The 26,361-nt window shown below is 37.8% G+C and overlaps 1 protein-coding gene across 2 annotated transcripts in view; it reads right to left on the bottom strand.

The window, feature by feature from the left end:
* The window catches only part of BMPR1A (bone morphogenetic protein receptor type 1A), a 116,678-nt gene that overhangs the window by 76,660 nt on the left and 13,657 nt on the right, over nucleotides 1–26,361 (bottom strand). The window lies entirely within an intron of this gene.

The following is a 26,361-nucleotide window of genomic DNA, read 5'->3' on the forward strand; positions in this document are numbered from 1 at the left end:
AGAAGTCTCCCAACATTCCCCTCCAAACAGCTCTAAAATAACACCCCAAATCAAATTGTGGAGCAGCAGAGCCAACAAAAGGGCCCCTGTTCCCCTGCAGCTGAAAATGCTAGTACTCCTCTTCACCCTGTATCCACGACCAGGTCCCTTGTTCTCCTTCGGCTGCAAGTGCAGTTCTGGGTTAAGTTCCAGGGTAGAAAGGAGTGCTAACACTTCCAACAAAGGCCAAAATTATAAACAGATTTTTTTTCAAGGAATTTGGCTGACAAAGGGAGGGAAGATATCCAAAATAATATCTTTAAGGGCATGGTGGGGTCCAGTGTGTTTTTTAAGGCTACGGGAGGTGGGCTTGTTAGGTGGCAATAAAGAAGTTAATGGTTGATATGGAAGGATTGAGTAGAGGATGAATAAAGATGAAATCTACCAGAAAAAAAATGAGAGAGGATCAAGTGAACATGTAGAAGGGGTTGGCCTTTGTAAAAAGGGACACCTCACTATTCTGTTTTTCTTAATTTTATTTACTTTATTCTAAAATTTAATGAATGCTAGAAAAAGAACATTCCATATACAGAAGAGCACAGAAAAAGAGAATGTAAAATCATGAATCTTTATGACATGTGGCTTGCTTTAAAAAGAGTATGTAATGAGTTCAATATATTATTTTCTTACCTATGAATTGTCCAGCTTGTCTGTTTCCTTCTGAACTTCCTTCTGTTTTCTTTTGTGTATTTTTAAAATTAATTACAACTTATTTTCTCTCTCTCTCACCTTTCTGCCCTCATTGAGAAAAAAAGAATACAATACCCTTGTAAAAATATGCATTTCACTGTTAGAATATGAAGGAAAAAGGGGCGGCTAGGTGGCGCAATGGATACAGCACCGGCCCTTGAGGAACTAAGTTCAAATTGGGCCTCAAACACTTAACACTTACTATCTGTGTGACCCTGGGCAAGTCATTAACCTCAATTGCCTCACACAAAAAAAGATTATGAAGAAAAGGAAGAGCAAGTGACAGATATTGTCAAGTGGTTTTGAGATATAAAAGCAAAGAGGAGAAGAGAGCTGTCTGTGAATGGCGTCAATTTTCTCAGTGAAGCTAAGAGGGAAAGAGAAGTAGGTGTAGGATGCTTGAAGAAGGAAGAGGTTTGTGATAAGATAAGGAATCAATTAGGGAGGAACAGAAGGACTACCTTGCTATAGTGAGGGACCAGTTGATACCAGATAATATGAATTTAAAATGTGCCAAGCACCATGTTGTGTAACTCCCTATCAGCAATTCAAATCAGCAAATCTAAGAGGAGAAAGGAAGGAAGTGGATAGTGGAGTAATCTGGGGCTAATAGTTGGCAAGAGATAAATTGGCAATGGGACAAGGGGACAAGATATCTGAAAGCAAAGGGCAGCAGAGAGTCAAAATGGCTAACTAAATGATCAAGATTGGAAAGAAAGCAAAATGAAGTCATAACAAGAATTATGGTCTGAAAAAGTATTAAGGAGAGGAAAGATGAGATGACTGATGGTGAAGGATTGTGAGACAGAGTCAAACAGAACTGAAAGGTGGAGAAAATGGTATACCTATGGATAATGGGGAGATCCAGAGTGTGACTGAATATCCCTACGTGTGGCTGAGGTGGAATAAAGGAAGCATGTCATGGGATTCACAGAGGCTGAGAATTGGGGAAGTGAGGGAAATGGAGGGAGCATCAACATGGATGCTAAAGTATCTTAATATAAGGGCAGGACTTGAGAAAGAGAGGAAGATGGAGAGGAAGGTACCTGAATGCTCTTCAAGGAGGGTAACCTAGGGAACTAGTATATAACAACCAGCATGAGTTGACTTGGTTGGAAAAGACCATCAGATTGGGGGGGGGGGTGAGGCAATTGGGGTTAAGTGATTTGCCCAGGGTCACACAGCTAGTAAGTGTTAAGTGTCTGAGGCCAGATTTGAACTCAGGTCCTCCTGAATCCAGGGCCAGTGCTCTATCCACTGCGCCACCTAGCTGCCCCGACCATCAGATTTTAAAATGAAGAATTATTGATCATTCTGAAGAGTTCATGTTATGAGAATTGGTTGAAGGAATTGGGGATATTTCACCTGGAAAAGAAAAGCCTCAGAGGAAAAAAGACAACTATATCCAAGTATCTGAAGAGAGATTACAATTGTTCTTTTTGGCCTGAGACAGTAGAACTAGGAACAATAGGAGGAAGTTGCAAAGGAGACAATTTAGGTGTGATGTCAGGAAAAACTTCCTAAGAAATTAGCGCTGTCTGGAGCAAGGGATAGAACACTGGGCTTGGAATCAGGAAGACTCTTCTTCCTGAGTTCAAATCTGGCCTCAGACTAATATTACTAGTTGTGTGATCATGGGCAAATCACTTAATCCTGTTTGCCTCTGTTTCTTATCTGTAAAATAAGCTGGCAAAGGAAATAGCCAACCACCCCCAGTATCTTTGCCAAGAAAACCCCAAACGGAGTAATGAAACGACTGAACAAAAACTAACTGAAAAGAAATCACACTGTTCAGATCCAAAATGAAAAGGGAGAATTCAAAACAATTAAAGAAGAAATTCATCCACGGGGGGGAAAAGGTCAAGAATCTCAAGGGAAATAATTTTAAAAGTTGGAGGGGGGGCAGCTAGGTGGCACAGTGGATAAAGCACAGGCCCTGGATTCAGGAGGACCTGAGTTCAAACCTGGCCTCAGACACTTGACACTTACTAGCTGTGTGACCCTGGGCAAGACACAACCCTCACTGCCCCACCAAAAAAAAAAAAAAAAAAGTGGGAAGGAAGGTGGCATATCAGTACCAAAAATGATTATGAGAATTAAGAAAATAAAGAGTAAAAACTGAAATTCAATCAACAACTATTTATTAAGCACTAATATATACACGAAGAACTATGTGCCTGTTGGGAATAAGAAGATTATAATGGTCGCTGCTCTCACACTGCTAATATATTACAGTAAACTGGAACAAAAATATTATCATTATTTTAAATAGTGTGAATATTTAAAGTCCTACATTTGATTCTTTAGTTGTCAAATATTTTAAAGTGTCATTCTCCAATAAATCATAACTATAACAAAATTAATTTAAACTGTTGTATTTATAAAAAGTCAAATTAAAACCCCTTGTATCCATATAAGTCCAATGTTCACTGACTTTTTAAATAATTAAAGCTCATTATACATTTATAAAATGAAAGAATAGACAAAAATCAATTCCATTTAGGAAATGGCTGGAGAAAAATAGATGGTTAAAATTCAGAAGTTTTCAATAGCAATGTATGAGTTAAATGCTGATTCTTAAAAATAAATAATAACCTCTAGAAAATAGGGTCAACAGGTCAACTACTCAAAGAAATAACCAAAAAAAAAACCACCCTTAAGCTCCTAAAGATTATTCAAAGAAATGACAAAATGGATAACTTTATTCTAAGAGAAAATATAAGATAAAATGAGAAAAGATCAAAATGTGGAACAATACACTCAACCCCCAAAAGGAGCACATAGTAATAATTACACAAAAGTACAGGAAGATATGTCAAATATGAATTTGATCAATCATTCCTGGTTAACATAAAATGGGAACATCATAAGGTCATTTAAAATAAGTCTATACTAACTAACTTTGTTCCAAAAATCAAATTTCCTTGTTCCTTTTTTTGTGGGGAAAGACAAACTGAGAGGGGATCTGAGTAGGGGTTCACAGTGGAGAAACCTTGTGGGGAGACCAATCTGTATAGCTATTGTGTTACCTATTAGAAGGCAGCCATGTTTTCACCGATTCAAATGCTGTCTTCCTGAAGGGCAGAGAAAGTGTTGCTTCTGTCTGTATCCTCAGGACTTAGCAATAGTTCCTGGAACACAGGAAGGTGAATAAATGCTTTCTGACTGACTGCCAGCCCCTTTATAAATCCTGGTCTTTGAAAGCTGTCTGTGAAAGTGCCTTTGGAAAGGCACAGGGAGTTCATGGATTTGCCTATGATTGCTAAGCTAAATACGAGAAGCAGAACTTGAATTCAGATCCTGGCCTTAGCCAGGGGACCATTCCAAGTATGCAAATCTCTGAAAATATTCTTTTCATCTATCATTTTAAATATAGGCATAAAATGTGGTTTTTCTTATACTAATATTCTCATATTTAAGAAACAATAACAAGATTTGGACACTAAGAGGGGAAAAATTGATCATTCCAATAAACAACCTGCCCAATTACTTTGAAAAATAGCAGGCCTAAAAAAGATTCACAAGCTTTATAATAGTCATTTCCCTTGAGACTGTTAAAGGATAATTAATAATGAAAGATTTCTCAAAATTCTAAAATATAATAATCTTTCACTTCTACAAACTAGTATTTTTAAAAATAGTGAACCCAATACCCAAATGATCAAAGGATATTAATAGAAAAGGTCTTAAAAACTTTGTAAATTGTCAATACTCGTGTGAAAGATTGCCCCAAATCACTAATAAAAGAAATGAAAATCAAAATAACTCCTGGTTTCACATTACATACTCCTGCAAAGATGACAAAACATGGGAGTAGGCAATATTGGAAAGGTTGTGGAAAGACAAGTCTATTAATACACTTACTGTGGAGCTGTGGATTGGTCTAACCCTTTTGGAAAATAATTAAGAATTATGCTAAGAAAGCAATTAAAGTCACATAACTTTTGACCTAGAGATTTCATTGCTGGGTATATACTTCCAAAAAAAGTCAAAGACTAAAAGCTCCCCACTACAACAGTATATTAATTGCAGCATTTCTGTAGTGGGAAAGAAATGTAAATAAAGTAGATGCCCATTGATTGGGAAATGACCAACCAAAATGTGATAAGTATAATGGATTTCAGAGAAAAATGGGAAGACGTGAATTGAAAAGTAAAGAGAAGTTAGCAGAACCAGGAGACGATTCTAGACAACAACCATGTAAACAGAAAGAACCAAATCCCACTTAGTACTGTGTAATTTGATACTGATCATGCCTGCCTCTGAAAAAAGGGGTGAACAAACACCTCCCTCCCTCCTTTTCAGAAGCAGACGACTATGAGTGAACTTTGTGCATATACTGTCAGACTTAGGTGCTATGGGCTGGTTAGTTTCACCAGACTTTCTGTCCTTTCTTTTTTAATTCTTTATTATAAGGCTCAATTGTCTAGGGAGGGAAGAATGTATTTGACTATATAGACAATTATATAAAAATTTAATTAAATTTTTAAAATTTAACAAACTAGAAAAAGTAAGTCAATTAAAATGAAATATTTACTAGTGTACTGCTACATACACTATGGGACAGTGTGTGGGACAGTATAATAGGTACTAAAGATATAAAAATGTACATATAAAGATAAGCTATCTTATATGTATGCACACATGTGTATAACATGTACGGATAGGAAGCTAGGTGGTAGAGTGAAGAGTACTGGCCTTGGCATCAAGGAAATTTGTATTCAGATCCTGACTTCTAGTGGCAGGATCCTGGGCAAGTCACTTAACGTCTCTGACCCTCAGTTTCCTAATCTATGAAATGGAGAGAATATCATCAACCTCTCAGGACTGTTGGAAACCTTAAAGCACTATATAAATGCTAGTTATATATAATGCATACATATATACACACACAGGATAGCTAAGTGGTGCAGGAAGAGCTGAATTCAAATCTGATTTCGGACACTTACTAAAGCTGTGTGACCCTGGCTAAATCATTTAACCCTGTTTGCCTCAGTTTCCTCATATGTAAAATGAGCTGGAGAAGAAAATTACAAACCACTCCAGTATCTTTGCCAAGAAAGCCTCAAAAAGGGGTCACAAAGAGTCAGACAATATTGGAAACAGCTAAACAAAACTATACACACATCTATCTATCAATCTAAAAGAAAAATACCAAGAGAAAATAACACATCCTAAATTCCACCAAAGGCTAAGGCAAGAGCAGAGAGCTTCTTGGAAGAAACAGGATTTGAGCTAAGTTCTAAAGAAAACAAGGGAGAACATACTAGGCAAAGAGAAAGGTTGGATTCTAGTACAAGTAAAGAGGAGACTCATTTGGCCAGAGCTTGGGGAGAAATGGATGAAGTCGGACAGTAAGAGAAAAATTTCTAAGTATGCCAAAGGTAGTTATTGGCAACAAGCTAGAAACAGAGTAGGAACTTAAGAAATAAATCTCTATCTCCTGTTTTATTCCAGTTCTAATCCTTGGAAGACAACATTAGAGTAATTGCACCTGAATTTTTCCCCAGGACAATGCAATAAAAAGCATGCTGTGAAAATAACCCAAAATCAAGAAGATTCACTCACTTCCCTATTGTCATAAGGATCGTGAAGCAACATAATCTAGTAGAAAAATGCCTGTGGCTTGGGTTCAGAGCCTAGTTGCTGTTACTTACCAGGTATGTGGTCCTGCCCAAGGTTCTGTGAGCCTGAATTCCTTCACCAGTAAAATGTGGATAATACTACTTTTACTATCTCACAAGGTAGTTTTGAGGAATGTGTTTTGTAAACTATAAATCACTATATATGTAATCTATTATTATCAGAAGATAAATTTATATATAGTCTCAATAATAACATATCACTTAATGTTTCAATGAGACTACCAAAAGAATTAGTTGCAACAGTTTCATTAACAGTTGCGACATTTCATTTAAGTAATTATTAATAATACTTTCAAGTCTTAAAGGATCTGTAATTCTGGCAGTGAAAGTACTCTCTTCATCCATGTATATAACCCATTACACCAAAGCTAACCTGGTGATGAGCTACTCTAAGCTTGACTAAGGCTGGTCCAACAATAAAAAGGCATTAATTTACCCATTCATTGGTCCCTGGTCGGTTTTATAGACTAGGCCAGAAATCATGTTCAAAGCCCAGACTTATTGCCACACCATATGACAATGAGATAGGACTTTAATAGAAGATAATGAATAACAATAATAAATATTGATAAGTCAAATCACCTAGAAATGGAATTAGAAAAGCTCACACGGGCGGCTAGGTGGCGCAGTGGATAAAGCACCGGCCCTGGATTCAGGAGTTCCTGAGTTCAAATCCGGCCTCAGACACTTGACAGTTACTGGCTGTGTGACCCTGGGCAAATCACTTAACCCCATTGCCCCATAAAAAAAAAAAAAAGAAAAGCTCACACATTTTTAGATGAAAGATTCAAAAATAATATTTAGTGGTTTCTGGTCCTGAAAACAAGATCTAATTAACGTCTAAATCATTATTCAATATTTTAATATTCTCCAAATTGTTTAAATTATTTCTGAAAGGCAAGAAAAGCAAGTTTCTTTGTACTCTAGCCAGGAAACAATACCCTTTGAAAAGTAATACAGAAATGAGTCAAAACTGAAGTGTGAAAATGTGAGCCTAATGTTTATGAATGCCTTTTTACTTTATTTAAAGAAGTATTTTTGAAAAGGTTTATAACTAGTTCTAGAGGAAGGATAATTTTATTAATTTAGGGACCTTTCTTCCACTCCCACTAAATACACTGTCCCTAAAGCTTTCCACACACCTCCAAATCCACAACTCCACACAAATTCAACTCACATACACCAGGCTTCAGTAAACTTATTTTTAAATCAATATACACTTTAAAGTCTACATTTAACTCCAAGTGAAATATTACAGATAAACCCATGATATTCAAACTTCTGATGGAGAGAAATAATTCTATTATCATACAAATTCTTTTAAAATGGAAGGAAATTCTTCTAAATTCACTTGGTTGGCAAAGGACTCAGGCAACAAAATCTGAAATCCAAAAATGGTAAAACAAACAAACAAAAATCTTTAAAGAGAAAAAGAAAAGTAAAAACTTGGAGGAGGGAAAGTTTTATTTTAATTTCTACATGGTTCCCGGCCTCCCTTTTACAGGCCTCTGTTGATGAAAATCTCTAGGTCTCTTGTCCCCTAAGTGGGGGGCAGGGCTAAAGAAAATTGTGGCAAATGTCTCTTCCAGCCTAGCCAGGGTGTCTCCAGCCTTCAAGTACAGGGGCAGGCTCTGGAAGGAAGAATGTGTAACTTGATCTCTTTCCATCCCCTCCTCCTTCATGGCAACATTTCGAAAGTAATTTAACCTCTCAAAATGGCATCTCAGCACTGTTTGGAGGGGAAGATCTCTCCACAGCTACAGCTTAAGACTAAAAACAAGAAATCAAATCTTTGAAAAGTGACTTTTACTTAACACAGTGATATTTTGATATCAAAATAGGATACATAAACACAGCATTCGCAACTATATGTTCAATGTATTATTTGAACAAAATGTCTGTTGCTCAGAACTAAATTGTATCTGAAAAGCTGAGAAGTTAGATCTTCCTAATATAAAGATTTGATCATTTTTTCTTCAACTTTAAAACTAGAATTTCAGTTTGAAGAAGGTAGAAAAGTATTCACAAAAAAAACAGTATAGACCCTGCAAATGAATCTAGCAAATGTGGAGTTCATATCTTCCTGCCAAGTAAATCATTCAAGCTATCTCCAAATAACTCAATAATTTTGAATGTGCCTAGGTTAGGAAAGCTTTAGATAAATGAAACAAAAAATACTAAATAACAACAATATGAGGTCTGAAAAATACCCTAAAATACTGAATTACAAGTGATGATTAAAAAGGTATACAGCACTACTGTAATAATAATTCTGAACAAATAAATGCTTATCTTCTGGTTATATATTCAGACAATAGTACAATTTTACACCGACAGACTTGTAATACTTTTTAAAGCACTTTTATTGTCATTATTTCTCTTGGTCCTTGGGAAGCTATGCAAGAAAGCTCTAAGTAATAATAACTTACAATGGGGCAGCTAGGTGGCGCAGTGGATAGAGCACCGGCCCTGGGGTCAGGAGGACCTGAGTTCAAATCCGGCCTCAGACACTTAACACTTACTAGCTGTGTGATCCTGGGCAAGTCACCTAACCCTAATTGCCTCACGAAAAAAAAAATAATAACTTACATTTATAGAATGCTTAAAAATTGCATAACATTTCCATATGCTAGCTAGCATTAATATCATCCCCATTCTTAAGATGAGAAAACAAACAGATGTTACTTGACTGAGCTAAGGTCAGAGTTTGTAGTGGAGCAAAGGCTAAAAACTCAAGTCTCCAGGGTGTCAGTTTCATGCTCTACATTTTCAATATTCCAAAGATTTCCAGTAACGTCATACAACTAAACTACTGAACATAAGAAACATACTCTACACATTAAGAACTAATAAAATACCATAAATAAATTAAATGACCCTTTAACTATATATTTGATGCTCTAAATCCAGAGCAGTAATGGACATATTGTTCCAAATAGAACATCGGTGCTGTGTTCAAATTCGAACATGGAAAAGGAGACTGCTTGAATCCTTGAAATGAAATTCACCAGTTAGCAGAATATAATACTCCTAAATGGTTTGAAGTATACAAACTACCCAAAATTATCTATTTAAGAATGCTATTAAATTTCCTTCATTCATTTAAAACGTTTTTACAAGGTTTCGGCCCCGAATAGAGGAAAAACACACAAACCTTATGACAACTCAACACCAAAACTGATCAACAGTCTATCAACGCTGCTGCTGGGGACTAGTGCCACTACTACAAACAAGAACTCCTTTCCCCTCCTGGTCAGTACCTTATATGTATAGAAGCCTTTAAATCATGAATCTAAAACTCACCAAAAGAACCAATGATAAAATCCACAGCCTCAGATATCTAAGCACTAATGCAGAAAGAATGAGGAACAAAGCAAATTAACTAGAGATCATAATGCAAGAAAGCAAATTTGCCCTCATAGGTATCATGAGAATCAGGGCCTGGAACAGTATACCTTATTCAAAAGGAACAGGACAGGTTAAAAAAAAGGGAGGGTTGCATATTTTATAAGAAAAAGAAGAGCATACTCGTGAAATCCAAGAACCAGAGGGAAGATCAACAAAAGCAGAAAGGAAAGTGATATTGTTACCAGAATATGTAAGGGAAAAAATGAGAAGAGATATAAGAAATCTCTCTCTCTCTCTCTCTCTCTCTCTCTCTCTCTCTCTCTCTCTCTCTCTCTCTCTCTCTCTCTCTCCCCCTCTCTCTCCTGCTCTCTCTCATTCTTTCTCCCTTTTCTTGGTCCCTCCTTCCCATTCTTCCTCCTTCCCTCTCCCACCATCTTCCCTCCCTTCTTTTTCCTTCCCTCTATCCTTTGTCCTCCTTCCCTCTGTCCCTCCCTTCCCCATCTTTCTTTCTTCCCTTCTTCCTTCCTTCCTCTCTTCTTCCTCATCCTCCCTCTTTCTCCCTTTCCCTGCTCAGTGATAACATTATCCTTCAAAAAACTGAAGGAACCAATAAAGGGAACTTCTATCCCATAGCTTATTCTGCACAAGGAAGTACTTGTTTGGTACAGTGGGAAATGTGGGAACCTTGGGGGAATCTTGGAATTTATGACAGAGAACCGAAAAGCTAGGTATACATCAGCATGTATCTTCCAATTTAGGAATCACATCATTTCACAGGTTTCAGAGGAAGGCTAAGTAGGCGTCTTGTTTTCCAGTCATTTCCAACTCTTTGTGACCTCCCATTTGGCCTTTCCTTGGCAGAGATGCTGGAGTGCTTGGCCATTTCCTTCTCTAGCTCATTTTACAGAGGAGGAAGCTGAGGCAAACAGGGTCAACTGCCCTGCCCTGGGGTATACAGCTAGTAAGTGTCTGAGACCAGATTTGAGCTCAGGAAGATGAATTCTAGGCCAGGCGCTCTTATCTGCAACGCCTTGCTAAGTAGGTTACTCAGGCCCAAGCCTGACAAAGGCATCAAACCCAGAAGAGATAGGAAGCTACCAAAAATTAAATTTCTAGTCACACAACAGCTACCCTACTGCACAATGAAGACAGAATCTCTCTTCCTGTGCTCCAGAGCCAATCTCCTTCCACAGGTTCCAGGGTTTGTTCCAAAAGTCTTCTCCCTACTAAGGCCCCATCTTTCCCCTGCCTCCACCTCCTCTATCTTCAATATGTATCACCAAGAGATTTCTTCCCATGTGTCAAGAACCATGTTCCAAGCCCAAGTATCTTTAATATTACAAAAGCTTTCCTTGGTCCTTCTATCTTACCCAGTCTCACCTCTTTCTTGCCCTTTAATAATAAAGTTCTTGAAAAAGTTGACTATGCTAAATGACTACTCCCTTACTCCTTACTCTCTCCTTGACCCCTTAAAGGGGTATTGCTGCTTCCAGTCAGTCAATAAATATTTATTAAGTGCTTACTATGTGCCAGACACTCGGCTAAGGACTGGGGATACAAAAAAAGGCAAAAGAGACAGTCTGCCTTCAAGAAGCTTACAGCCTAATGAGGAGACAACATGCAAACAATTAAGTACAAACTAATAGAAAATAATAAAGGAAGGAAAGCCACTAGATTTAAGAGTCTGGGAAAGGATTCCTTAGAAGATAGAATTTTAGTTGGAACTTAAGGAAAGTCAGGGAGGCCAGGAGGCGGAAATGAGGAGGAAAGGGCATTCAACACATGGGAGACAGCCAGAGAAAACACCCAGAGACAAGAGATGGAAGATCCCATTCGAAGAACAGCAAAGAGATCAGTGTCACTGGGTTGAAGACTATGTGGCAGACAGTGAAGTGTAAAAAGGCTGGAAAGGCAGGAGGAGGCTACGTTATGAGGGACTTTGAAAGTCACTCCAATACTGAAATTTCCTCCACACAACATATCTCCCATCTCTGATCATTTTCGAATGGTGCTGTGTGCACTCCACACCCCTCAATCTCTCATTACTCCTCATCCCCTTCCCACGAGAACAGCATGGACTCTGCCTCTGTAACTGCAGAACTCTATGGGGGAGATTTTTCATGTCTTGGCCAGAATCAGGCTTCCCTATCACTTCCTGGACATTTCCAAACCACGTCACCATGTACCCTCTTTCTGGCTTCCTTTGATGTGATATGTGCCCCCATTAGAATGGAATAAGCTCCTCCAGTGAAGAGACCATCTTGCTTTCTTTTATTTATATCTCCAGTGTTTAGCACAGTGATTGGTGCCCAACAACCTTTTCACAAATGTTTTTTCATTCATTCATCTTTGTGCTTTTGTATTAGCTGTTCCCCAAACATAGAGTGCATTCCCTCCTCATCCTTTCCTCTTAGTATCCCTCATTTCCTTCTTTCTAAGTTCAACTCCATTGTTACCTTCTATATGAAGCACTTCTTGATCCTTCCAGAAGCTAGTCCAAGCTCCCAAAAATGTGCCTTAAGTTTATCTCATGCATACTTAGTTATGTACTTGTTTCCCTAGCCCACAGAATGTAAGCTTCCCAAGGGCAGACAATGTTTCACTTTTGTCTTTCTATCCCCAGCATCAAAACAGATTCTAAAATATAACAGCAGCTTAATAAGAATAATTCAGCTACCTGAAACATTGTAAAGACAAACAACTATGAAAGCCTTAAGAACTCTGATAAATGCAATGACCAACCACAATTATGCCCAAAGATCTTCAGTGAAAATAAATTTGTAACTCCCAGAACCAATTTTGGATAGTTCTACTTACTAGAAAGTTTTTCCTTATTGCAAGTCAACAATCATTTATTGAGTGTGTACTGTGCCAAACCAAAAACTGCTTACTTCATTTCCACCTATTGCCTTGGATTTCCATCTTTACCCACCCCCCCACCACCAAAAAAAAAGTTTTACAGGACAACCATTTAAATTAGTCAATAAATTATTAAGTGCCTTGTGTGAAGCATTATGTTGGGTGCAAGGATACAAAGAGAGATTAAACAGCACCTTCCCTCAAGAAGCTTACATTCTATAGGAAGAGATGTACACATATAAGCATACTCAAATAAAAAGTTATTTGTTGAAAGAACCCATTAGCTGCTGGATATGATTGGGAAAGGTTTCATATAGAGGGGTGGCACTCAAGCTGACAGCTGTATCTATCTCTGCTCTTTTCTAAGCCCTCAATTCTTTCTTGAAAGGCCTAGACATTGTCTAAGTATGATGTTTCTATTAATACAAAGGTCATATTGGCTTTCTTGGCCACCATGTGTTATTACTGGCCAGCAAGCAGTTCTTTAGTGATGTTAAGGTTCTCCCTGAAACAAAGACCTACCCTTTTAATACCACTATGCTTCTGGGAATGTTGTATGACTTCAAATCACAGTATGACACAGTCTCAAAAGAAATGAAGTTGAAAGTCATCAAGCCACCATATGCATTGAACATCAATGTACAGTGTCCATGGCCCACTGGCCCAATGTCAAGAGAACTAGAAGGTCTCCTAGCATGCTAAGTGGAACCCCTGAGATAGATTTCCTGGAGTATATGGCTTAAGGTCACATAGCAGAGGGGTTCTAAGAAGTACTCTCATCAATGACATCACAGACAAACTGGTGTCTAGCTTATAATCTACCCAAATCCCAGAACTTTTTCTAGAAGCACTCTTCATGAGAAAAAGACCTATTTGTACAAAAATATTTATACCAGCTCTTTTTGTGGTGACTAAGAATTGGAAATCAAAGGAATACCCATCAATTTGGGAATGCTAAACAAGCTGTGGTATATGACTGTGATGGAATATTATTGTACTATAAGAAATGACAGGGGGCAGCTAGGTGGCGCAGTGGATAGAGTACTGTCTCTGGATTCAGGAGGAACTGAATTCAAATCCAACCCCAGACACTTAACACATACTAGCTGTGTGACCTTGGGCAAGTCACTTAACCCTCATTGGAAAGGAAGGAATGACAAGGCCTGAAAAGACTTGTATGAACTGATGTATGGTGAAGTGAGCAGAACCAGGAGAATGTTGTGCACAGTGACAGCAATATTGTTTGATGAAGAACTGTGAATGATCCGAAACAATCCCAAAGGACTAATGATGAAGCATGCTATCCACCTCCAAAGAAAGAACTGATATTGATTGAAAGCAGACTGAAGCATGCTATATTTCACTTTCTTTCATTTTTTTCTTTTATTCAAGTTTTCTTGTACAAAATTACTAATATGATAACATGTTACATAATTACTCATGTATAACCTATACCTGATTGCTTACCACCTCAGGGAGGGAGATGAGGGGAAGGGAAAGGGGGATAAAATTTGGAACTCAAAACTTTAAATAAAAATATTGATTATTTAAAAAAAAAAACACTCCAGGGGCAGCTAGGTGGCGCAGTGGATAGAGCACTGGCCCTGGATTCAGGAGTACCTGAGTTCAAATCCAGCCTCAGACACTTGATACTTACTAGCTTGTGTGACCCTGGGCAAGTCACTTAACCCTCATTGCCCCCCCACACACACACACAAAAAGAAATACTCCATACATATATATATACACCTTGTACTATGTAAGGGTTTTGAATAGGGCTTTACATTTATCCCTGAGTTGTCAAGATCTCTTTAGATTCTGAATTTAAAGACATTTAGCCATCCTTCAAAGCCTCACATGATGCACACACTTTGATATGAAAACACCTTAAAAAGAATCTAGTCCAAGTCCTTCATTTTACAGATATGGAAACTAAGTCCCAGAAATGGTATGGATTTTGTTGTTGTTGTTTTTTGTTTGTTTGTTTGTTTTTGTTTTTGCCCATGGTCATCTAGTGCAACTCAGGCCCTCCCCAGGCTTTCAACAGCTCCCACACAATTCTAGTCATACTTTGCTCTTTAAAAAAAAAACTTCCCATTTTTCTTCCCATCAATGGTCCTTTTCACTTAGGCACATACAAATTTTGACTCTTGGTATTTATAATTTGCATAACAAATTATGCAGAATTCATTTAAATACTTGGCTGCCTTCTCATATCAGCAACTTAATGCTCGGTTAACTTAAGATACTATGGATGTTAACTCTAAAAGTAAAGTCAGTCTTCCTTTGATTCAGTATTTTTAAAATTGAGATTCAAATCCAAGCTTTTAGAGCCAACCTACACTATAATTGTAATCTAACTTAAAGTGGCTGTTGTTAGTCGTTTTCATTTGTATCTGACTCTTCATGACCCCATTTGGGATATTCTTGGCAAAGATATTTGAGTGGTTTGTCATTTCCTTCTCCAGCTCATTTAATAGATGAGGAAACCAAGGGAAACGGGATTAAATGGCTTGCCCAGGGTCACACAGCTAGTTAGGTGTCTTAGACTGGATTTGAACTTAGGTCTTCCTGACCCCAGGTCCCATACTCTATCTACTGTGCCACCTAGCTGCCCAAACTTCAAGTTACAGGAGTCTAAATTCACTCACCTAATTGTTTAAGCTTTATACATGACTTCTGGAACATGAGATGTAGCCAACACTTCCTGACAGTCATCCAAAGAAAAGAAGAAACATGTCTTACTAGACATTCAAACAGAGGATTCATCTCCACCAATATTTATTAAGCACCCTATTATGGGTCAAACACTGTCTTAGAAGTAACAGAGATATTTTTTAAAAGAGAAGATTGTTATAATTATGGCCTGTATAACAGAGATTAGAAATGTAGGTACAACAAATATAACCAATGATGATAACACAAAAATAGAATATGATAAAAAAGTGAGTTATTACCCTTGGCCATCATCATCAACACTCTCTTCTCCCCTCTTCCTCTTCCTCTTTCTTCTCTTCCAAGGAAAAATGGGGTGGGGGGTTAGGAGAGTAAAAGGAGAACTGACTGTAGCCAAAGGAGCAGAACTCAGCTTTGAGCTCTGCACTTTCCCATCTGTGTGACTCTGGGCAGCAAGAGGTCTCGTTAAATCTGTTTCTTTATCTATAAAATGAGGGGGAGGAAGTGACCTAGATAATCTTGAGGGTCTCTTAGAACCCTAAATTCAATAATCCTATAAATTCGCAAGAGGTACAAAATACTACTCAAAGAAAATCAAGATATAGAATCAAATTAATGCAAATTATTAGTGTTTGATGATCATATTCAAAATCCATTGGAAAATAGAACCACTGTCCAATGAAATCTGGATAGATTTAAAGAATGTGTTTTAATTCATATTCTACACCATAATCAGAACAAAATAGATCATTGATAGAATATAATTATAAAAATGGAAAATGACATACTTGTCTCAACCATACCCCTAAACTTTCCCCTATCCAACCAAAGACATAGAGCTCAGCCCTCCTTAGATCCCTCGCAAAAAGGTTTTTTGCACCACTAATAAAATTTTTTAAATTGTAAGGGGGCTAAAATTCTAGCTAGTCTGTCTAAAATATCTAATGAGTGGCTGCCAATAAATTATAAGCTTGAGCAAGAGTTAGACTTTTAAGCATTTATTAAGGAGAATAAGAATTTGGTAGAGAGAGAGAGAAAGGGCTAGATTCATCTATCTATTAAAGGGAGAGAGCATTCCTAGCTCCACTCTCAACCAGTTCTAACGAAAGAGAGCCAAAGCACCAGCCTCACCCCCTCTTCCTCCCACAAGCAAACGTCACTTCCTGATGCCAAAGAGCCACATATCTTGCCCTCAGACTCCTTCTCTTCATGGTGGCACGTCCTGCAGTAAGTCTCCAGCAGGTGGGGTCATTCCAATCGTTACAAAATGCTTAAAGTGGTATCTAATTTCATTTTACTCCTTTTGTATATAGTTTTATAACATACATATGAGGATGGAAGAAGGTATGTAATTTACAAATAAATATGCACGTATTTGGTGTTTCTGCATTTTTCCCCAATAGGACTGCACAAAGAAGTTTAGAGACCACTGGTGTGGAGGAACTTGGCTCCAAAGAACAGATCAGAGAAGCAATCAATCTCATCATTCAAGTCTTTAGAGAGGCAGATGTTGGTTTGATGTAAGGAAAAACTTGCTAACAACCAGAGTTGTCCAAAAATGGAATGGACTGGGGGAAAAGAGAGGCTTCCTTTCACTGGAGGTCCAACCACCTGTCAGTAAAGCTACAGAAAGGATTTTTGTTCAAAACTAAAAGCATGTAGTCATTATTGCAAAGAGATAAAGCTAGGCTTAATATAAGTAAAAGCTTTCCCCAAAGTAGGGGAGAGTCTTTAAGGAAAGACTGGATGACTATATGTGGCAGGGGGATTCTGATTCTTAAACTAATTGAACTGGTTGGCTTGTAGGGTCCCTTTCAATTCTTGACATTCTATGATTTCTGCTGGTAATAGAAGTAGTATTTTTCCATTTTACAGATAAGGAAACAAGCTTAATACAGCTATAAACATCAGAGGCAGAATTCAAAATAAGATCCTGTTCAAGTCTGAGACTTTGTGATTCTGTGTATCATTGAATTTATGTTAATGAATGAAGGCAATAATACTTTTTTGTGTACTAGGCACTGAGCTAAGCACGGAGGATGCAGATAAAAAAGAAAGATAGTTAATGCCCTTAAGATTCTTGCAGTGGAATCAAAATGGCAGCATGAAAGGTAACACTTTTGCCTTAGCTCCTCCATAACCTCTTCCACAATAACACATAAAATAAGCCAGACCAAATTCTGATGGGGAAAGCCAAGAAAAAGTCACAGTGAGTCATTTTTCCTGTCCAGGGCAACTAAGAAAGATAAAGAGGTCTGCAGGGAGGCGGGCCAAGATTAGTGGTGGCAGCCAGAGGGAGCACTCCAGTGCCTAAGGATGGGAAAAGGACTAAACATCAGCCCAGGAAACACCTGGGAAGAAAAAAGATCCCAGGGGTCCACTGTCCTAGCACTGTGAGTAGGAACAGGTGCTATAAGAAGCTCTGGCACCTATTACCCTGTGTCAGGTGACCTGTGAACAGGGGCCTACCTGTGTAAGGAGCAAGAAACAAGTTCCAAAACCTAGCTGTACGGCACTGAGCCTAGGAGCAGACTAGGGTCTCAGTTCTAACCTTTAGCTCCACACGTACGTCATCAGAGCAATAAACTAGCACAGGAGCCCCAAATCAAGGGGGAGGCAGCAATTCAGTTGCTCTGAACCTGCAGAACCTCCCATGGGCTAACAGTGACTGAGTCCTACAGAAGTCTATGGGAAACTCAACCACACACAAACCAACAGACCCAAGCATGGGTCAGAAACTTGCAAAACTCAGATGAAGAAGGCAGTGAAGTTATATCTGCCTGGATCACAACACTTTGGAAGCACTGAAAATTTACAGGAAAGCAGCAGGAATACATAAAAAGACAGAAGTTCAGGCCAGACATCCTACCCCTTTCTTCCCAGAAGTGAGCAGAGCACAACATTAATAAAGTTCAAAATCAAGAAGTAGGCAAGAAAAATGAGCAAACAAAAAGAAGAATCCATAAAAAAGTTACTATGGCAACAGGGAAACTTAAGAAACCAATATAGAAGACAATAACTTGAATACATCTACAAGCAAAAAGTAGGAGGAAAAATACAGATTTGATCCAAGACCAACAAGAATTTCTAGAAAGACTGAAGAGATTTTTAAAAGAGCAAAAAAGGAATTTTTAAAATCAAGTAAAAGCATTCTAAAAAAGGTAAATGAGAGAAATGAGAGGTTTGCAAGAAAATTATGAAAAGAGAATTAATAGTTTGTTAAAATAGATACAAAAAAATACCAAAGTCAAAAGACTGAAAAAATAAGAGAAAATGTAAAATATCTCATAGGAAAAACAACTGACCTGGAAAAAAAGATCAAGGAGAAAGAACTTAAGAATCACTGAACTATCTGAAAGCCATGAACAAAAAAACAGGTTGAGACATCATATTTCAAGAAATTATAAAGGAAAACTGCCGAGATATCTTAGAATCAGAGGGCAAGGGGCAGCTAGGTGGCACAGTGGATAGAGCACCGGTCCTGGATTCAGGAGGACCTGAGTTCAAATCTGACCTCAGACACTTGACATTTACTAGCTGTGTGACCCTAGGCAAGTCACTTAACCCCAATTGCCTCACCAAAAAAAGAAGAAGAATCAGAGGGCAAAGTAGAAATTGAAAGAATCCATTGGTCACCTCCTAGAAGACATATATATTCTTATAAAAGACAACACAAATTAGAGAGAAGTAAACTAAAAAAAAAAAAAAAAGGCTGGGGGGGGGGGGGAAGCGGCACATTTTGAGTCAGGGAAATCATGGTGAGTGGAGGCAGTCAATTGTCACACCCTTTCCAGGACCAACAGAAGTGTTGATTTGATTACCGTTCCCCAAGGCATATAAAGGAAGATGACAACAGGGGTGGGTGGGGCATGGAGGAGACTAGTGAAGAAGGGTCTGGGACCCACCATATCCAGTGAGCTCTCACCAATCAGGGCAGCAGGGCCACAGAGCACAGTTCCAAACTTAGGTGTCTCAGTTTCTCCAGGGCATGGTTTCTACTGGCCAGATTTAGAGGGTAAAGCAGCTGCAATGGTGAAAGCAACAGGGCAGTATAATGGGAAGATGGTCAAGGTAAAGCACCTAGCGTTACACTAATACAAAAATATTTAAAGCATTCAAACTCTACAGCAGAAAGTGCAACTCTGGGGGGCAGCTAAGTGGCACAGTGGATAATGCACTGGCCCTGGATTCAGGAGGACCTGAGTTCAAATTCAGCCTCAGACACTTGACACTTACTAGCTGTGTGACCCTGGGCAAGTCACTTAACCCCCACTGCCCTGCAAAAAAAAAAATGAAGAAAGACTGAATGCAATGAGAGATTTGGAGAAGGAAAGTGCAACTCTGATGGGCTAGCTGTGTTGTTCAAATGCCAAATTTACATTTGTCTAAAAAACTATTTTACTGAGAACTCACACAAGGCAAGTCCTCACATGGAGGTCAGAAAAAGCAATAAAGGACACTTCGGAGATCCCTCTGAAGAACTCTGGAATCAATTAGGAGACATGGGAGGCACTGGCCCAAGACTTCACCATTGGCAGTGTGCTCTCTGAGCACAGGAGAATTGCAGGAGCTCAAAAGAAATGAGATGCACAAATTTAGAGCCATCTCTAGTCCGAATGTTCACAGAGACTATTTGTGGCCGACTTGTGACAGAGCCTTCTGAACTCGAACTGGTCTGATCAGGCACGGCTGAACACGCTGTACTTTGACCCCATCACGATGGTGTCGGTGTGGTCCTCTTCCAAGATGAAAGAGAACAACCAACCAACATGAATATACCATTGCATTCATATGTTGATGGGGCTGTGAACTGGTTCAACCATTCTGGAAAGCAATCTGAAATTATGACAATGAAGTTATCAAAATGTATATAACCGGGGCAGCTAGGTGGGTGGATAGAGCACCAGCCCTGGAGTCAGGAGGACCTGGGTTCAAATCCAGCCTCAGGCACTTAACACTTACTAGCTGTGTGACCCTGGGCAACTCACTTAACCCCAATTGCCTCACCAAAAAAAAAAATAGTATTAAAAAAATGTATATAACCTTTGAGCCAGAGTTGCCACTACTCAGCATATACCACAAGAGATCAAAGATGGAAAATGCTAGCTTATTCCAAAATATTTATAGTAACAAAACCTAGAAAAACAACATAGAAACAAAAGTATTTATAACTTTTATGAAGGTAGAAATAGCAATTAGGGAAAGGCTAAATGAACTGTGGCTCATGAAAGTAATGGAATATTTCTGTGCTATTAGAAATTATGAATATGAAGAAAACAAGAAATCATGGGAAAACTTAGATAAACTGATGCAAAATTTTAAAAAACTGAACCAGGAAAACATATACAATGGCTACAACAATATAAATGAAGAGAACAGCAATGTAAATAGAATAGAAAAGGTAAAAACTTTGGTAATGACAGCCGGGTCCTTTCTGACACTAAAATACTAAGATTCTGTATTTCAACAAATGAAAATGAACACAGAGGGAATATCCCAGAGGAGGAAAACATCAAGACCAAAGGTATGAAGTATTCTTCTCATTCCTCAAAACTCACATTACTTACATGGATGCGACAGTTATTAATCACAAAATCATAATATAATAGATTTAGAGCCAGAAGTTACTTTGGAGGCCAATTTGTCCAATCCCCTTATTTTACAAAAGAGAAAACTGTGGCCCACAGAAGTGAAGTGATTGTCCAAGATCACAAAGGTTGTAATTCTAGGGTTTAAGCACAGGTTCTCAGGGCTCCGAATCCAGCATTCTTTCCTCTGTTGTAATTAGTATATGGGGAAGAGAATAGAACACTGTCAGAGATGTAAGAAGTAATGAGAACTATGTATGTTAGGGAGAGAGACAAGTAACAGGCGACAGGAAGAGAAGAGCAACCCATAGGTTCTAACAGAAAATATGTAAAACTTGAATCAACTGAACTTGCTTAATAAAATGGAATTCCAAATTTAAAATTTTTCCTTTTATAATTCTCACCTTAACCTCCAATATTAAGACATCATAAAAATTCATTTTAAAAATACAAAGTTATTTTAAATAGATACAACTTTAAAACACACACAGAGTAGCCCTAAGGATATTAACAACTCTCCAACAACAATGGGCCAAAATTGAAAAATCAATGCAAATTAACAAAGATAAGTACCTTTACAGACTACAATTTTCAAGGGATTGACAATGCTATGTCCCAACTTTCAACAATAAAAGATTGTTGGAGAAATAGATTTCTAGATATTAGTAGTAAATGTTTTTTCATGCTTCTTACTTTTTTTTAAAACTGTGAATAAAAACCTAAAATTAAATACATTTTAACAAAATTAGTGGTCAGAGTTCAGAAAGGCAGAAAAATGTCCCTGTGGTTTGCAGTAGAGATGAATACCTGAAAAATGCACTGCCAAAATTAAGGTGAAGTACAGTAAAATTTGCAGTAGTGTAACACATTCTAAGCTAGTTACAATCACCAAGAAGAAAATGTTCATATTAAATATATACTAAAGCAATAATTCATTGTGGAAGATATAAATAACAAGTCCAAATTTAGCACAATCAGTCCAGTAATTTTTCGTGAAGATTTTTTTGTCAGAACTCCCAAACTCTGTTAGGAAGGGGAAGAGCAATCCATTTAAAGATGAACAAAATATATGCGATAAAAAGGTACTATAATTAGTCATTAGACACAAAATAAAAGACTTGGGTTCTTCCCCAAAAGTTTTAAATCTAATATTCTTAAACGTTTACAAAAATATATGCTTCTCACCCTTAGGAAACGTTCTCTTTGTCAAAGTTTCAATTGCTATTTCTGTAACTGAACCTTTGTATAAAGAATGCACAGCTGCTTGGCAGATGTATAATTTCTCTGTTTAGATTCCATTATTTCTAACTTCATTTTGCTGGCTGTTTTGGGATGTTCTACTTCCATCTGGTTTTTGACCTCCTTCAATTCTGTTCCTTCCTCCCCCAATCTTATTCTGTTTTAGTTCATTCATTAAGCACCTCCCCCCTTAAAAAAATCCTTCAAATTAGAAACATCTTAACATTTATAACTTGTAAGCTTTTTAGAAACCGAAGCGTAGGGATTTAGGAAAGGAGAGGAAGGTGAAGAAGAAACAACAGTCACATGACTAGGCCAAAAAAGAAACCTATTTCAACTTAGCTCCTTGTTTTAAGTTTTTTCCTTCACTGAATACACACAAATGTAATTATAAGAAAATAATGTGAGATAACTACAAATTTTTTAGTGTTGATAGAAAAGTTTAAATGATATAATAGTTTATCTGAATAGGAAATAAAGAAAACATTAAAATTTAATTAAATTTTGAACTACTATAAGTACATTGAATAATTTTTCCATAAATTGATAGAAAGAGTTCAGATTCCAAATAGTCCACACACTCATATAATATTAAGTGATCTTTTTTTTTTTTAAGTGAGGCAATTGGGGTTAAGTGACTTGCCCAGGATCACTCAGCTAATGCTAAGTGTCTGAGGTCGGATTTGAACTCAGGTACTCCTGACTCCAGGGCCGGTGTTCTATCCACTGAGCCACCTAGCTGCCCCCAATATTAAGTAATCTTAGTATAATAAATCCAGAGCTGGAAAGGACCTTAGAAGTCATCTAATCCAGCCCCCTTACTTTACATATGAGGACATGAGATCCAGAAAAGTTAAGTGACTTTCCCAAGGTCACACACATAGTAAGCGTCAGAGCTGAGATTTCAACTGATTCCATTGGCAGTATTCTTCCCACTATACTCTGCTGACATGACATGTATGCAATTTCAGACCAATTCTAGGGCACAACAGTAACATTGTTTTTTGAGTTTTCTGTGATGCTCTTTTCTGGAAACACAATATCAAAGAAAGGCAGAAAAGCATCTGGATCAGTCTCAACTATTTCCACCCCCACCCCATACTCAATCATCTGCTAAATCCTATTGATTCTATCTTCCCACCTTCTCTCCTCTCTGCTCTCTTTTCTGCTCTGAAACTACCACCCTCTCAGTGCAGGCCCTTATCGACTTACATCTAGACTATTCTGCACTACTGCAATAGATCTCCAGTTAGTATCCAGCACTCAGCTATCAAAGTGATCTTCCTAAAAGGGCAGGTCTGCTCAACCCCCTCCTCCCATTCAGTAAATCCCAGCAGCTCCATTACCTTCAGGATAAGGCCTTTCATAAACTGGCCCCTTTCTACCTTTCAGCCCGGACTGCCTGGCTATTCCTTGAACAAGACATTCCATCTCAGGATTCCGGGCATTTTCTCGGGCTGTCTCCCATGCCTGGAATGCTCTCTTCCTCAACTCCACCTCCTGCTTCCCTGGCTTCCTTCAAGTGTCCACTAAAATCCCACCATTTACAGGAAGCCTTTCCCAATCTGCCTTAATGCTAGTCCGAGGTTATCTCTGATTTATCTTGTTTTCTTGTTGTCTCTGCCATCAGAACGTGTGCTGCTTCAAGAACAGGAGCCATTTTTGCTTTCTTTGTATCCCAGTCATTTAGCACAATGCCTGACATATGTTAATAAATGCTTCTTATTTGTGGTTTATTATCATCTAATCAATGGTTTATTGAGCACCATACTCTGTACATGACACTGCACTTAGACGCTATAAAAAATAATCTCAAAAGATATGCACTCTATATATTCTCAAGAAGTTTACAATTTAAGACAAACATGAACAAGCACAGCAATGATTATTATAAGGATAGGGATTTTTTAAGAAAAATACTTTGCTTTTAATTTTTCCCTATATTTAAAACTTCCACCAAAGGAATAAGATAAATGTTTGGTTAACTGAACTAAAGATGTAATAAAAGGTCTGTTTGCTGTTCGTCATTTCTGGGAAACACTATAGGAAGCAATAAAGAGAAGACTCGCCCATTAGAAACTATACAAACATCATATTTCCATGAATTTCAGGTAAATTACAAAAAGACTAAAAACGGAGCAGTTCACCACAGGAATCTTACAATCTTGCAAAAAAGTAGAAACTTTAAAAGGTAACACATGTAAGCTATCTTTAAAAAGATGCTTCATTAGAGCATCCTGTGGATGTTAATGAAGGAAAAAACTGCCAGACTGGAGGAAATCTGATCTATGCTACTGAAAAAGTAACTAACTTTGGAGAAATCATGAAAATTAGAAGGAAAAAAAACCTTCGGCATCAAAGTAAAAAGATTCTTACTCTAATGTGTTAATGATTCTACTACCACATTTAAGCCTTTCTATTAACTAGTTTATGATTAATCCTTTATTTTCAGTCCAGAGCAGGACAAAACTTCAAGTCTATGTTGCTCAGCCTGAGATACACCTGTGGTGCTTCTACTGACATTTTTCTCAGTTTCAAAGTAAAGTAATTCCAAATAATCTAGTATATTGGAGAATAGCCTTTTTTGGTTAATATCTGGTTCAATTCAATTCAGCAAATTGTTGGAAGTACCCACTATTTGCCCAGTGAAGACGAAGAAGACGAAGAAGAAGACGAAGAAGAAGACGAAGAAAGGAAAGAAAGGAGAGGAGAGGAGAGGAGAGGAGAGGAGAGGAGAGGAGAGGAGAGGAGAGGAGAGGAGAGGAGAGGAGAGGAGAGGAGAGGAGAGGAGAGGAGAGGAGAGGAGAGGAGAGGAAGGAAGGAAGAGAAAGAAAGAAAGAAAGAAAGAAAGAAAGAAAGAAAGAAAGAAAGAAAGAAAGAAAGAAAGAAAGAAAGAAAGAAAGAAAGAAAGAAAGAAAGAAAGAAAGAAAGAAAGAAAGAAAGAAAGAAAGAAAGAAAGAAAGAAAGAAAAAAAAATGTTCCTACCAAAACAAGTATATTTTGTTTGTGGCAGGACCCAAGCTTTGATTGGGGGTATATGGAGCTCTCAAAGAAAACTCCCTCTTACCACAGCAGATGGCAGCACCACAGGAGCTGCCTGGGGCAGTGACGGGCTAAGTGTTTTACCAAGGGTCTCATAGTATAGATCAGATGCAGAATTTGAATCCAGGTTTTCAAAACTATATTTCTCCATGCACCAGCCTCATTCCTGGCACCTCAATTCTTATCTTATTCCAAAAAAATTTATCCTATTCCTCCTTTGCTTTTTCCTTAGTTAAGTAAACTACCACTCATCATACATGAACTACAAAATCTGAAAGAATTCGAATTTTTAAAGGCATTCAATCTAAAATTATATTGACTATAACTTAATCTTTGATGATTCAGAAACTATTTCAGTATTTTGATGTGACTCAAAGTCCTTATGAACATGTCATTATACTACGATAAAATGTGGATGCTAGAGATGTTTGTACTGATCAGAAGATCCCAGATGTATTAATTTTTAAAATAAAAACTGATATTTAAATTTTCAATTAATTTCAATTTCTCTATACTGGCCATGCTTAGCCCCCAAGAAGAGAAATCAGGATGCACCACTCTTCCTTCTTACAGAGGTGAGGATTTCTGCCTTGGGACACTTGGGGGGCTTTAGTTAACATGCTAGTTTTGCTCTTTTTAGTTATAACTGTGTTTTTCTTCTTTCTTTTTTATTGTTGTCATAAGTGATAGTTTTCTAATCGGGAGAAGGGAGAAAGATCTACTTGGAAATGAAGATGATGTGAAAAGACATCAATAAAAATTTTAAAATAAATCTGATAGGAACTTGTCTCTTCCCCCTCTCAAAAAAAATTAGGTTTCAGAATTCTGCCATCCCCAAGAAAAACATCCCCCAAACATTAAATTTAAAATTATGTGACCAGGCAGCTAAGTGGCACAGTGAATAGAGCACCAGCCCTGGATTCAGGAGGACCTGAGTTCAAATCCCGCCTTAGACACATGACACTTGCTAGCTGTGTGACCCTGGGCAAGTCACTTAACCCTCACTGCCCCGCAATAAATAAATAAATGAATGAATGAATGAATGAATGAATGAATGAATGAATGAATGAATGAATAAAGTTATGTGACCTTTCTAGTTGTCCCCATTCAGAAAAATGGACATTTACTGTGGTCTTACGTACTCACACTGTTCTTGAAAAATCTTTACAAAGGGAAGATAATAAATTCCATTTGCTTAATCTCAACTAACTTTTTCAATAAAAAGTGATCGATGT

This window comes from Dromiciops gliroides, chromosome 2, assembly GCF_019393635.1.
Source record: "Dromiciops gliroides isolate mDroGli1 chromosome 2, mDroGli1.pri, whole genome shotgun sequence".
Taxonomy (NCBI): domain Eukaryota; kingdom Metazoa; phylum Chordata; class Mammalia; order Microbiotheria; family Microbiotheriidae; genus Dromiciops; species Dromiciops gliroides.